The sequence below is a fragment of the Aotus nancymaae genome, unplaced genomic scaffold (genome assembly GCF_030222135.1).
Source record: "Aotus nancymaae isolate 86718 unplaced genomic scaffold, 86718_ANA_hifiasm-v0.15.2.pri h1tg000002l, whole genome shotgun sequence".
NCBI lineage: Eukaryota > Metazoa > Chordata > Mammalia > Primates > Aotidae > Aotus > Aotus nancymaae.
This window is the reverse complement of record NW_026988413.1, coordinates 51,654,753-51,667,679: the sequence shown is the minus strand read 5'-3', so window position 1 is coordinate 51,667,679 and position 12,927 is coordinate 51,654,753. Positions and strand designations below refer to the sequence as shown.

Genomic DNA, 12,927 nt, shown 5'->3' with positions numbered 1-12,927 from the left:
TCAGTGCTGTATTAATTAAGTCAAGACAAGAGGGATTCAACCTTTCACTTTACGGAGACTGACAGGAATGCAAAACTGCATCAGGGGCCACCACTTTCTCTCACTTTGGCTAGTTTTAGTGTGTGTAGCCCAACTTGGCCACCAGCCCTGAGTCTATAGGATCTAGATAAACCCATGGCTCCATGTTCCAAAAATAATTTAAGATGAGCATCAACATGCTTGTAGAAGATGTTTGTGAGAGATAAAATGAGACAAAAACACTGGAATGCTACTCATTAGGATTGAGGTGTAAATATGACTCTGAACTTAATAGAATTTTTTAGTCTTAGATAAAAAGGCCATGTGACAAGAGAAGCAGAGTCAGAGAAGATGCTACGCTGATGACTTTGAAAGCTGAAAGGATCACAAGTCAAATAATACAGGCAGACTCTCTGGAGTCTTCCTAGAGAAAACTTCCAGAGTTTTCCTAGCTTCTAAGCTAGGAAACCCTCTTCTGGAACCCCCAGAAGGAACCAGCTCTGTGAACACCTTGGTTTTAGCCCAGTAAGTTTCATTTCACATGTCTGACCTCTACAACTATAAGAGAATACATTTGTGTTGATTTTTGAAAAATTTGCTGTTTGATTTTATATATTTGGACCCAAAGGGTGGTAGGTGCTGCCCTGCAGTTCTTAGGGAGAAGCAGAGAATCCACTTGAGACAAGAGAACAGACAGCCAAGAGTTAAAAGCACACTGCCAACCCCAGAGCTCTGAGAAATTTCTAAAAAGAGGAGAATCCAGCTCAGATCCTGGAATATAAAGGAGAAAGACATGTATATATAGATACACACACACACACACACACACACACACACACACACACATTGTATTCACAACCTAGGGATGCTAGAACAAAGTACCATAAACTAAGTGTTTAAAACATCAGAAATTTTTTGTCTCACAGTTTCAGAGACTGGAAGTTTGCAGTCATGGTGTTGGCAGACCTAAGTTCCCTCTGAAATCAGTAGGGGAATGCTTTCCGGGCCTCTGCTGGTTTCCAGCAATCTTTGGCCTTGCTTGGCTGGCAGATGCATGATTCCAACCTTTCATCATCACACAGAGTTCTCCCTGAGCGTCTTCACATCTTCCCTCTGTGTATGTCTGATTCTGCGTCCAAATTTTTCTCATAAGGCTACCAGTCATATTGGACCAGGGCCTGCCCTAATGACTTCATTGTAACTTGCTTATCTCTGTAAAGACCCTATTCCCAAATCCAGTCACCTTCTGGGGGACTAGGGGTTGGGACTTCAACATATATTTTCTGAGGGGACATAAATCAACCCATAAAACATAAATCTACAGATAATTTTATGTAAAAGCCTAAATATGGCCATATGCATATATTTTCATTTATTTTTAGTGACTTTTTAAACTTTTTTAAAAACTTAGCTCTGTCCTGCCCTTCATCCCCCTCTTTCACTGTCATCAGCCCTCCCTCCTCCCCTGACCATGGCATCCAACGTGTACAACCTAATATGTATCCTCTGTCCAGCCCTCTGTCCAGAGAGGTTGTTGAGATTGGATGCCACACAGATGTACACATACATAGTTTGTCATTTTTTCTTTCAATAGGATATATGCACTCCTCTTTTATCCTCAGTAGTATCTTATGGGAATCCCTCCAAATCATTTGTTTTGGTTGTAATTCATATTTTTTGTCATTAAAAAATGTTCCTTTGTGTGAGAAATATTATAAATTATTAAGCCACTGCTTGGCTGATGGGCGTTCTCTTTTCTCCTGTTTTTTTTCCCTCTCAGCAATGCTGCAGTAAACCTCTGTGTTTGTATATCCTTCAAACTACCCATTTAATTCTACTGAGCTACACTCCCGTGAGTGGAATTGCTGGATCAAGGGGTACATGTCCTTTTAATTTTAATAGATACTGTCAAATTTCTTTCCTAAAAGATTTTAGCACATCACAGTTCACCAGCAGAGTATCAGACGACATTCCTATCTCCCACCAGCGTATGATATTCTAGCTCTTTTCTCCAGTCTAGGCGTAAAACGGTGTTCTATTGTTAACTTCCATTTGCTTTTTTCTGACCACTAGTGAATTTTAGCATCTTCTCATATGTGGGCTGGCCTTTCAATGTCTGTGAAGTGTTTATCCTTTGAACATCTTTATCTCATCATTCCGTCCTTTTCTCATCAAATTTAAGAGTTTTTATCATAGGCATAAACTGCCACTTGCATTACAAATGTACTTTTCTTATTTTGTCAAACCTATTACTTTATAATTTTAAAAATCAAATAACTATCCCTTCCTTCTTTTATAGGTTCTAGTCTGTTTAAAAAGTTCTCTCTTACCCCTAGAATATACACATAGCCTGCCAGATTTTTAAACAATACCTTCATTGTTATATTTTTTACATTTAAAATTTTAACCTATCAGAAATGGACTTTTCCATGTGGTATAAAGAGTTCATATTTATTTTCTTCCAAATGGAGAGCCAGTTGGGCCAGTGCCGTCTATTACACATCTTCACTCCATTGTTTTATATTAAAGTCTCATTTATACTGGGATTTGTATCTGGCTCTTTCTAGCAGCCACTGTCAAGAAGAAACACAAAAACCTGGAAGGGTAACCAACATTTCAGCCATTGTAGCTTTGGGATGTTGAGAATTTAGGTAACTTAATTATTCTTCATTGCTTTGCTGTATGGTTCAATTTTTCTTTTCCATTATAAGCATGAATTACTGGGAGGCAGGAGAGGACCAGTAAACACAATTAATTTCATCATTCATAGTGTCCGTCCCAGGACAAATACAAACCAGCAACTCGGCAGCAGTATTACTATTTCTGGAAGGGAGACCTGAGAAGGTCCTCAGGGAGGAATGTAATAGGGTTGTTCCCAGAGACACTGCAAAATCTCTTTAAAGGCCAGCTTGCCAGAGGCGGGACTGATTAAGTTTTAGGAAGTCATTTCATTCAGTAAGCTTATCGTGAAATAAGCGTGAGGTGGTGATTTAAAGTGTGATTGGCAGGCATTCCTATTCAAGCACAAAGAGTTTAATTGATTGGAAGAGCAGGTTGCCCTGAGCTGATGCAATAACTGCTAAGGTTGAGTGTGCTGTTTGAAACAAGTGAAGCGGCGCGTACACCTCCCATGTTCAGCAGCAGCCTAATTGCTGGCAAGAACTTAAATGCTTAAAACGGTACTTGGATGATTAGACGGCACATTCAAATTATGTAAAAGTGACCAGACCCCATAGCCCCAGGACACAGCATCTGTCCTTAAGTGATCAGGGTCAGTTAAAGCTCTAAAATCTCCATGAAACAGTCCATTGGCCCCAGTGAAGCTCCTGAAGTAAATGTTCAGAGTCACAGCCATCTGCTGCCTAAAATAACTAGCAAGGTCCATTCCCAGTGCAAAATGACCACTTAGCAGCACAGCCCAAGGTGACTGGACAGGCTCCCAGTCTTTTCCACCTGGCACGTTACCTTAGGGAAGGCCAAAGTATGAGTGTTAGCTCAAACCTTCTACAGTCCGTTTGAAGGCCTGGGATTTGCAGGAATGAGCATCTGCAAATAAAAGGACATACTGGGATTCCAGTTCATGCCGGAGGAACCCTGAAACAGTGGTGAATGGTTTCTCCACGCCTGCTTAGAGTAAGTTCAGCATCACATTTCTTGGCACAGCTTTGTACTCCTCCCTCCCCTCAGAGTGTACAAATGGCAGAATGCCAAAGCTGGGCTCAGTAAGTCAGTGGGGAGACAGAACTGAGCGGTCACATGGGCTGCTCTCTGAGGGTCTGCAAACCCAATGATAAATTTTAAAGTATCATGATTACATCTCTTTCAGGTAATTCTCCTTAAAACAGAATTCTTCATAACTGAGTCCTTAAGCACTGCTGACCCTCGGTGAGTCTGAGATGATATTCTATGATGCTGATGAAATACAACACTGTATTTTGACAGTCGGCTGATGCCCTCCTAATGACAGCCAGAGAGCCTCAGGGGTCTCAACGGAAGGCTACTCCACGTTCATCTACAGGTGGTCTGAGGGAGGACCAGGGTCAGGGCCAAGAATTTTCGGGTGGGGAAGGGCAAGCAGAGACCCAGCAGTTTTAACCTTCTCCATTTCAACAGATCTTGAGGCTCTAGAGTTTTACTTGATCGGAGTCATAAAGCCAGTCTTGAACTTTTTAAAGCAGGTGTTCTCACATACCCACCTTGACCAATAAACAAAAATCTATATGTCTTTTAACATAGAGAAATAAATTAGAATTTCCTAGGCTGGAATACCTTCCAAGACAAATTGGTCAGGAGATAAAATGCCTAAATATTGGGGGTATCTTCTAAAAATTCTAATTTTGATTTTGGAATTATATACATTGAATCCGTTATTTAGCTAAGAAATGAATGATAGGACAAAAAGGGCATTTCCCCTTCCAGGTGGCAAACTATTTTTAATCCCAAAGATGTAATTAGGCTGGCTGAGTTTTTTCACTTGTGACTGGTTTTTTGCTTATGTTTCTCCTTTCCTGGGTTTTTGGCTGCAGAACAGCCCTTACAAGACTCAGCACTTGACGCTTGAATCCCAGATGTGCCAGACTAAAATGCAGAAAAAAAACTCACTTTAAATTATTAGCAACACCCTTGATAGCAGATAAGAAGAGAAATTTCCTCTTCAAAGACACAGCAAGTGAACTTGTATACAGTTCAAATGTGGCAGCAGCAGGACATTGAGAAAGTTTAAAATCCTCCAGGTCCTGAATGTGGGGAGCACAGCCTCTCCTCCAGGGTCGAGAACTGTGTCTTCCAAGGCCGACCTTTCAACTTGGGAGATAACTCACATCTTTTCCCCGATGGGCTAAGATAACGCAATAAAGTTGCAAGTCCCCCTTTCCCCACCTCCCCCAGCACACACTCTGGCCTGTCCTCTCTCCAGTCCTACCTGTCAGACCAGTTCTCAGGTTTCCTGTAAGAGAATCAGGTGGGAAGGTAGAGCAGAGGGATGCTTCAGTGGGGAGAATGGTGCTGAGGGCAGGTGTGGCGTGGGCATGTGAGAGGGTAGGATTGCTGAAGATTTCCTGCATGGCCCTCGTGTGGAACAAGAAAACCAAAGGCTTTATCTATTCTGACCTGTCTTGGTGGCATAGACAGCGTCTGAGTGGACATCTGCTCTGTTCACCTGCCCATCCCTCATTCCCCCTTCTTCAGCTAAGCAGCTGGAGTTTCTTTTGTTTTGAGGAGCCAACTCACCCTCAGACTATGAGGTTTAGGCAGGGAGCTCCTTCCCCTATGCCTCCCTGCCCGCATTAGGGGTGGCATGGGACTCAGGCTAAGCCAATCGGCGCCTTTCTCCCGGGTCACAGAGTTTGTTTCGTTGGAAGACAATCCCTGGATGGTGCTACCTTAGTGAATGGGTGACTGTGAATGGGTGAACGGGTGTCCTATAGGAGTGTGAATTGGGGCCACAGAGCTTTCATCCCCAATGCCTGTCCTCTCAGCCCACCCTGGGGAAAGCCAGCAGTGGATGCAGAGGCCAGGAGTGGAGATGGACTCAAAGAACCATGATGTGAACCCAGGGGTGACTGAAGTCACTCTAGCCCTGGCCCCTGAGGTTATGTTACTAAATTCTCCCTTTATTTTTTCCATTAGCGTCTTGTGCTAAGGTTCTGTTCCTTGTAACCAAACGTTTCCTGATTAATCTAGTGATCTTTTGACCACACTGCTTTGGGGGCCGAGCTATTTAAGTGTGAAACACACCTGCATGTAGCTTCCTCTCATTGGCGCTGCTCCCTTGGAACTCACAGTAAATCTCTTCCCTTTGCCAGGTGACTTCTCTCAGCTTCCCTTTCTAACTTCCTCCTCTTCAGGTTAACACTCCCAGTTCCTTAAAACACTTCTCACAGGAGTTTTTCGGATGTTGAGTTTCTTCACTTTTCTCTTCTTTTTTTTTTGAGACGGAGTCTCACTCTGTTGCCCAGTCTAAAGTGCAATGGTGTGATCTTGGCTCACTGTAACCTCTGCCACCGGGTTCAAGCGATTCTCCTACCTCAGCCACCCAAGTAGCTGGGACTACGGGCGGCTGCCACCAGGCCCAGCTAATTTTTGTATATTTATTAGAGATGGGGTTTCACCATCTTGGCCAGGCTGGTCTTGTACTCCTGACGTTGTGATCCACCCACTTTGGCCTCCCAAAGTGCTGGGATTACAGGCGTGAGCTGCCATACCCGGCCCTTCACTTTTCTTAAGTATCTTTTACCCAGACCTACTCTGTCTGAGGCACTGTTCTAAGCATTTGGACTCATGCAACCCTCACGTTATTACCATTTCACAGATGGAAAAATTGTGCACGAAGGGGTTAGTTAGGCAGCCTGCTCAAGGTCACTACCTGGTAAGGTAAGTGGTAGATGGATTCAAACCCATCTTGCTGCCTCCAGAGTTCATGTTCTTACCAGGACCCCACACTGTCTCTTCAGGGCATGCTCCTCTGAACATAATTAAGTTTGTTTTTAGCTCTTTCAAAGAGTATCTACTGAATCCAAATGCAGCATTCAGCTGTGGTCTGAGGTCTAGCGTGCCATGTGGCCATTCCCTCCCTAACTGGAGATTCTGTCACTCATTTATGCTGCCTGTGATGGCAAGGCATTTTTAGCCACCACTGCCCACTGGTGACTCACCTCGAGCTTACTATACCTGGTTAACGTATGTCTGTGCCTCTTTCATTGTAGTCCGTTCACATTTTTGTCTGTCTTCATCCAAATCTTTTACTGCTTGTAGATTTGGTATACTTTAATGATGTTTGTTCAAAGAACACAAACGGGAAAATTCAGGTGCCAAGTTCTGTCCTCAAAAGGGTATAGAGTTTCTTATCTCTGAGTTGCTTTTCTTCTCTTTGGGAAAATGAGGACTAGTTGGAACTCCTCGGTGCTCACTTAGATTAAAAAATAGAAGGCTGGGGCCGGGCGCGGTGGCTCAAGCCTGTAATCCCAGCACTTTGGGAGGCCGAGGCGGGTGGATCACGAGGTCAAGAGATCGAGACCATCCTGGTCAACATGGTGAAACCCCGTCTCTACTAATACAAAAAATTAGCTGGGCACGGTGGCGCGTGCCTGTAATCCCAGCTACTCAGGAGGCTGAGGCAGGAGAATTGCCTGAACCCAGGAGGCGGAGATTGCGGTGAGCCGAGATCGCGCCATTGCGCTCCAGCCTGGATATCAAGAGCGAAACTCCGTCTCAAAAAAAAAAATAAATAAATAAAAATAAAAAATAAAAAATAAAAAATAGAAGGCTGGATACAGTGGCTCATGCCTGTGATCCCAGCACTTGGGGAGGCCAAGGTGGGAGGATCGCTTAAGCTGAGTCAGAGACCAACCTGGACAACACAGTGAGATTCCATCTCTAGAAGAATAAAAATAGAAAGCTAAAAAGAGGGAGAGAAAAAAGGGCATTCTAAGGAAGGACCACATGAACCACTAAATTAGAAGTTCCTACCTGCAAGTTGTAGCAGCATGACCCAAGTCATTTGCTACTTACATATATTTGTAAATAATGTACGTTGATAATGATTATGTGTAACTTAGAAACAATGAAAGTTTTCCCTTGAGTAATAGTGCTCTCACTCACTGGCCTTCTTTCTGCTCTTTCTTCTCTCTTAAGAGGGAAAGGAAGGAGGGAATGTACCCAGGAATATAGCCAGCAGGAGTGAACACACTCACACACTTCACAAAGGAGTGAACAGTTCCCCGCCTTTTGTGCATGGCATAACAGGGGCAGGAAGTGCTGCTCCGGCCCCGAAGCCCCTTAAAGAAAGGGGATGGGCTCTTATTTGCCCTTGTGTTTGTAGATCCTGGTTCAAAGTCTAGCAATGGTACATGCTCGGTATGTGAGTGACAAATGATGAACAAAGATGTAGGTGAATAAGTGTATCAATGAGAACAAGTCTGGTGCCATTGTCCTGGGATGATAAGGAGAGTAACTTGAGAGAAAGGCCACCTTGGGTCATCGGAGAAGGTGGCAGTGGCTGGCAAAGCAGAGTCACTGAATGTTAGGCAAGAGTGTTGGTAGTGAACAACCTGTAGGGCGGCAGGAGAACCGAGCTGGGCCTTAGGATACCAGAGCTCTAATCCCAGTTCGGTCACTAACTCACCCTGTCACTTCCCCACAAAAGGCTTCTGCTTGCTCTAAGATGAATAAATCATAACTTAGATTGAGATGCAAGACTTGTGGGCATTTAGTAGTACAGAGAAAGCCACTGGCGGCACTCACAGCCCCCATGCGGGATGGCGCTTCCCTTTCTGGCACACGGCGCCTCGTTGCTTTGTGGGTTACTTTCATTCTCCAGCCTGACCGCCCTCCAGGTTAGAGACTTTCTCACATTTCTTATGTGCCATGACACTCAACATGGCAGTCAATTGAGGAGCTGGCAGTCCATGGCTACATCCAGCTTCCAAGGGTATTTACTTTGCCTCATTTTATAAAGCATATAGCAGGCAGGCTGGGCGCAGTGGCTCATGTGTGTAATCCCAGCACCATGGAAGGCCGAGACGGGCAGATCACCTGAGGTCAGGGAGTCAAGACCAGCCTGGCCAACATGGTGAAACCCCATCTCTACTAAAAATACAAAAATTAGCTGAGTGTGGTGCCACTTGCCTGTAGCCCCAGCTACTTGGGAGGCTGAGGCAGGAGAATCACTTGAACCCAAGAGGCAGAGGTTGCAGTGAGCCGAGATGGCGACACTGCACTCTAGCCTGGGAGACAGAGTGAGACTCTGTCTCAAAAAAAAAAGAGAGAGAGAGAAAAAAAAAGTATAGCAGGCAGAATCACGGCTCCCAAAGATGTCCACATCCCAGTCCTCAGAATCTGTGAATATGTTACCTTACATGGCAAATGGGATTCTGCAGAGGTAACTGAAGATTTTTAAATAGTGAGATTATCCTGGGTTGTCTGGATTGGCCCAACGTAATTACAAGGATCCTTTAAAGGTGCACGTGAGGGGCAGAAGAGTCAGAACCAGAGGGATGGCACTGTGAGAAGCTCTGCTGACCATGGGCTGCTTAAAAGATAAAAGAGAGCTGTGAGCCCAGGAATGCAGATGGCCTCTAGATGCTGAGAACAAATCCTCCTGGGAGCCTTCAGAATGAACATCGCCCTGCCAGCACCTTGATTTTAGCCTGGTGAGACCCTTTTCAGATTTCTGACCTTCAGAAGTGTAAGATCATAGATTTGTGTTGTTGCAAGCCATGGTTTGGGATAATCTGTTACAGTATCACTAGGAAACTTGTACAGAGGGAAACGTGAACATCTTCAGGCAGGGCAGGCACCATCCATATCAGGCCCGTGACTTCTCATTGTCCACCACTAGGTTCGATGTGCTCGATTGTGCTATATTTATGCCCCTCAGTTAAGCCATAGTTGTCATTCAAGTTATTAACAGATTGGATAGCAAGAACATAAGGCTGGGCATCAGGAGTTGGGGCCCTTCACTCTAGCAGTAACCGGTGATAAGACTGTGGACATGTCTGTTGGCCTCATGTGGCATCCCTTTCTTTGTAAAATCAAGGGGTTACCCCAGACTGTCTCCAAGGACCCTTTCTACTTGAGAATACCATAGCTCTGTGATTTTTTTATTCTATGTAATTTGGGTTTGGAGGCTGTACTGGCTATTCCTGTCCTGGTGGGAGGATGAGAATAGTTTGCAGCATCAGCAAACATTCACCAGGTGCCTGCCTGGCCCCAGACATGCGTGGCCTGGGAGGAGTGAGAACTCCAACCTTGGCCCCTGAACTTGCCATGTGGATATGGTGCTAGAAAAGGCCAATGACCAGACCTAGATTCTCTTCAGCACCAGCGACGTTGTATTTGTCAACGGCAACTGATAACTAATGTGCCAATAGAACATTTAAACACTGAAAGTTGTATTTGTTTCCTGACCCAGTGAATGGAAACTCTTCTATTGCCTCCCGCTCAGCATTTTAATCTCCCCTATTTCCTGATGCCTTCTAAGGTCTGGATATTAACAGTTTAAGTGTTGATTATTGCTTTTCCTTCCTCCCAATAGAAAGCAAATAGCAGTATGTATTTTTTTAAGTGAACAATATTTTCACGTTTTTCTCCACTGAATTTAGAACAGGGACGGAAGGTTGAGAGAGAAAAGCAGAACACAGGCACACAATGCGTGGCAGAAAAGACAGAGAGAATAAGAATGTTCCCGAACACAGTTAAAAGCACCCACTTGGCATTTTCTATTCTGAAGGAACTTTCACCTTAGGGAGGGAGAGAGGGGAGAGTTGATCAGCTGTGCTAGGGATGGAGCTTAATTGTTTTCCTAAATAAGAGCTTTGCCCAGTAAAGTGGCAGGTAGGTAAGTTTTTACAAGCTCCCTGGTTTTCCAATTTGTAAAACTATGTCTTATAAAAAGGAAGACACATCTACAATGTCTATATGCTTCAAACATCTTGTACACAATACACACAATTTTATCTGTCCATTTAAAAATAAATAAGTACATACATGTTAAAGAAATTAAATAAGCAACATTTTAAAAAAGAAAAACATTTTACTGTCATAGTAAGAAGTGTCTGAGGCAGTAAAATCAGTTATGTTCTAGTTCATTGGGCATGATCTCCGCAGGACGCAGCCACCTAACTCATACTGGGGTGGGAGGGGTCTCACCAGATTTCCTGCTGAGGGGAAGCTGTGAAGCAATGTGAACTATAAGTTCCTAGAGATGTGAAACTCACAGCATCGGAAGAAAGGTCAATCTAATCTTACCTTGTGCCCCTACCTGTTTATGTACTGAGAGGAGATGCTCGGGGAAAATGTATGGCAGAGAGAAGAAGAGCTCATGGCCCCAAACTGTTTTCATCACTACTGTAGTAGGGACAGGTCTTCAGTCAATAAACAGATTGTAAAATGATTAGCAGTGTCTGTTGTCTCCAATTTGAATTTGTTTCTGGCTAAAGCCACATTCCACTGTCGTGGTAGAAAATTTAACTTTAGGGTTCATTCCCTTTTCCCCATAATATGCCACAGTTCTGGGATCCTACAAAGTGTCACCTCTCTGACATGAGAGTGTCCACGTGGTCCAAGTGACCACTGAGGCAGCTGCTGTCTAGGCCCGCAAGGTGTCATAATCTGGGGGTCTCGCCTGTTGCTGTTCCATGGAATTCTTTGGCCAGGCTCCCACAGCCCTTCTGCCTAGACACACTATGTAGCCTCACCCCTAGGGTCCTGTACCTCAAGGTATCCCTGCTGTTCCTGGACCCACAGTCTTCTTTTTCTCCCTCTAACTCTGGAGGGCATGGTCTTTACCCAGTGTGAGAGTGAAGCTCCAATCTAATGTTGGCTTCTTCTAAATATTGTTTCTATCAGAAAATCTTGTTCTTCTTCTTCCCTCTTCTTAGACCTCTAAGAATTAGGTTTTTGGAAAAACAAAAGCCAGCAAGATTGCTTCTGTTTTCCAACCTGCTTCGTGCCTTCTGAGGCAAGGAGCACGGAGTGGACTGACGGCTTGAATGGAGGGGAGGAGAAAATACGCAGAAGTAAAGAATGAATGAATACCCGGAAGTGTTCTGCAGCCACATTAGCTACCCTTTGTGGACGGCATCCTGGAAAAGGTTGCCTCCTCCTACCTCTGGAAAGGGAGTGTGTTGTCAGCACCGCTTCTTAGTGACCTGCACGGCTCTCCCAGCACCAGCAACACACAAGAGACTCTGTCACGGCTTGTTCTTTCTTACCTGCTCTTGGGATTACAACACGAAGGTTGAAGTTAAACGCGTTCTGCCCAAAGAGCAAAATTCCTTCTCTCCTGTCTATTTTACTCCATGACAAACCAAAAGAACCACTCGTCTACTTTGCTGAGATCCCCAGTTGTACATACTGTGTCAAGAATTCACCTTCCTTGCTCTTCATCTACAAATACCTGTCCATCATGTTCAACTTTCTTAAATTTGTTTAATGTTTTCATTTAACCCAACATACAAAAAACTATTTCAACATGTTATCAATATAAAGCTGTAAACATTTTACGTCTTTTATTGAATCTTTGTAATCTGGTGTGTATTTTAATTATCTCGATTAGAACTAGTCACCTTTTAAGTTCTCAATAGCTACATATGGTTAGTGGCTACTTTGAATTTTTTTTTTAACACTGACAGCTGGAAATGTTCATCTTGTTTCATCTTCCTTATTCTAACATAAAAAGAAAGTAGTACTTTGAATTTAACTAGAATGGCTTTGAAATAGAATTATCATCAACTATTTGGCAAACTCACTTCAGTGAGGCTGCTGTTACAAGAATACTAGGAGAGAGGATGGGTGCAATTAGTAAAATAAGAATTTCTAACTGGTATGTCTGCATTTGTATATCACATAGAGATTTCAGAATATTAAATGGAAGATATCAAGGAATTCATAGTTGAATCAAAAAGAAGGTTCAACTTCTGAAGCAGTCTGCACAGAAAGACATAAATGGATTGTTTCAAAATTGCATTTGTCAGCCAACTGTTTGGAATTTGAATTTTTTTTCATGAAAATGTCATAAACTATGATTTGCTTCCCAGGCAAACTCAGAGAGACTAAGGTTGAAACAAAAGAGGAAAATACAAACACATCAAAACTTTGTATTTCTCCTTAATGCCATTTTAATGGAGACGAGAAGTTCAGAAGGCAGTAATCAGTCATTTTGTTTGTTTAGTTTTAGTTGAGAGCTGAAAAGATATACTGGATTTTTAAAAAGGTTTTAGACTTTTACGGAATTAGCTTATTTTATTCTGTCCATGCTCACTTTCTTCTTTATTCTTCATGCTACAGTATTATTGCCAATAATCTTAGGGGACATCAATCCCATTCATAGCCAATGTGGGACAGCAATCTAAACCAGAAGGGTAAGAAAGCCAGGTGCAGTGGCTCACACCTGTAATCCCCAGCACTTTA

At 43.4% G+C, this 12,927-nt stretch overlaps 1 long non-coding RNA gene across 1 annotated transcript in view; it reads right to left on the bottom strand.

The window, feature by feature from the left end:
* Positions 1 to 3,646: 3,646 nt before the first annotated feature.
* The window catches only part of LOC135269906 (uncharacterized), a 28,663-nt gene continuing 19,382 nt past the window's right edge, over positions 3,647 to 12,927 (bottom strand). Inside the window, exons 2-3 of the long non-coding RNA XR_010338161.1 lie at positions 6,672 to 6,884; positions 3,647 to 4,855 (exon numbers count right to left, since the gene is read on the bottom strand). This is a non-coding gene — a long non-coding RNA (uncharacterized LOC135269906). The remainder of the gene's footprint in view (positions 4,856 to 6,671; positions 6,885 to 12,927) is intronic.